The sequence below is a fragment of the Etheostoma cragini genome, unplaced genomic scaffold, assembly GCF_013103735.1.
Source record: "Etheostoma cragini isolate CJK2018 unplaced genomic scaffold, CSU_Ecrag_1.0 ScbMSFa_3835, whole genome shotgun sequence".
NCBI lineage: Eukaryota > Metazoa > Chordata > Actinopteri > Perciformes > Percidae > Etheostoma > Etheostoma cragini.
Window position 1 is genome coordinate 1 of NW_023268144.1, and position 1991 is coordinate 1991.

The 1991-nt window shown below is 46.3% G+C and overlaps 1 long non-coding RNA gene across 1 annotated transcript; it reads right to left on the minus strand.

Annotated features, from left to right (window-relative positions):
- Nucleotides 1-606: 606 nt before the first annotated feature.
- Nucleotides 607-1884, minus strand: LOC117940959. Its single transcript, XR_004655841.1, has 2 exons — nt 1774-1884; nt 607-838 (listed from the first exon to the last, which is right to left on the minus strand). It is a non-coding gene; the product is annotated as an uncharacterized LOC117940959 (long non-coding RNA).
- Between the last annotated feature and the right edge of the window lie 107 nt (nt 1885-1991).

Genomic DNA, 1991 nt, shown 5'->3' on the forward strand with positions numbered 1-1991 from the left:
CCCCCTCATTCCTCCCTCTCTCTTCCTTCTCTCATCCCCCATCCTTCCCTCTCTCCCCCCTCTCTCCTCAAATCACCAACCAGGATGGCTGACTCATAGCAAACCAATGCGTGACGGCTCACATGCTTTGCCCATTAATATTATACAGTCAATGGTTCCAACTGTTGATTAAATGCAAGTACTCAGGATAACTGACTGGATTTAAGAGGTTTCTAGAACATTTTCTAGCACAAACTCTTCTGTCTTCATGTGATAAGTTTGTTTTTGTAAATGTAACTGAAGTTATGAATATGCAGTTTCTGTTGCTGCTGCTGAATCATTAAAAACTGAACTTTTTGAAAATAAAAATAAAACATGACTGACGGCGATTTGTCAATGGGTCACCAGACATGAACAATGGTGTGAGTAGGGCCATAACAGCTCAGCCAATAGTGATTGTTTGTCTTTAATGATATGGTCAATGATTGGTTAATGGTCCGCTGATTGCAAGACTCTCACAAAAGTTTCGAAATAGGTTAGTAGAAGATGTACAATGCTCCTAGCTGATTACCATTTAAGTGTGACTTGTGTTGGTGCCTTTGTAAGAATTACAAAATTCTGTTATGGTCATTTTAATTGAGCAGTATTTATTGATGATATATAATTGTCAGCTACTGATTGGTTAGGGTTGGGTTGGGTGCCTAGCAGAAGCGAAGCCAACACGGTCCTGTCCTCTGTCAAAGACGCTGTAAAACTCCGTAAGAAATACATCTCCCAGAATCCACAGGGGGCCCTGGGCGGAAAAGATGTTCACGGCCTGGAAGCCACTGAAACAAAACTCCTTGTTGCCAAGCATCTCCTGGAGACAGAGAGACAGACAGAGACATGACTTTGGTAGATGTTTTGAGACATTTTAATAACAAACTGTCATCTTTGCACCAATGGGCTTGCTGGTGTTACACGGAGGTGTGTTCAGGTGCATTCTGGGCGCGCTGGTGTTACACGGAGGTGTGTTAAGTTGCATTCTGGTCGCGCTGCTGTTATAGGGAGGTGTGTTCAGGTGCATTCTGGGCGCTGGTCTTACAGGGAGGTGTGTTCAGGTGCATTCTGGGCGCGCTGGTCTTACAGGGAGGTGTGTTCAGGTGCATTCTGGGCGTGCTGGTCTTACAGGGATGTGTGTTCAGGTGCATTCTGGGCGTGCTGCTGTTACAGGGAGGTGTGTTCAGGTGCATTCTGGGCGCGCTGGTCTTACAGGGAGGTGTGTTCAGGTGCATTCTGGGCGCGCTGGTCTAACAGGGAGGTGTGTTCAGGTGCATTCTGGGCGTGCTGGTCTTACAGGGAGGTGTGTTCAGGTGCATTCTGGGCGTGCTGCTGTTACAGGGAGGTGTGTTCAGGTGCATTCTGGGCTCGCTGGTGTTACAGTGAGGTGTGTTTAGGTGCATTTTGGGCGTGCCAAACGCACCTGACTGATAAAGGGAATGGGAGAGGACCTCTGATTGGCTGTTAAAGGGAATGGGAGAGTACCTTTGATTGGTTGATTGCATGTTACCCAGAACACACCTCTGATTAATGAAGACACTAACTCCAACCCTTTAGGACCATGCACCCGGTGCACTGACCCATCAAACTAGCAAAACTAGGTTTGGACAGGCCCTGAACGCACCGGCTCTTCACGCCGCGCTAAGTTCGTTACAATAGTACTAAAAGTGCATGGGTCCATCAAACAAATGACTAAGGGAGACTATAACCTGAATTTACAGAGGAAAAAGGCTTCAATCAAGACATTTGACCAACCTTTCTAACGTATTGCTCGGCGGTCAGCGTGTACTCTGTCCCCCCGAGGACAAACGTCACAGGAGGTAAACTAGACAACCTGGCACAGTCAACAACAAACTGAAACACATGAAGAAGAGTATTAGGGGACCACTAAGGTATAAATAAAAGAGACTTCAGATACAGTATTAGGGGACCACTAAGGTCTATATAAAGAGACTTCAGATACAGTATTAGGG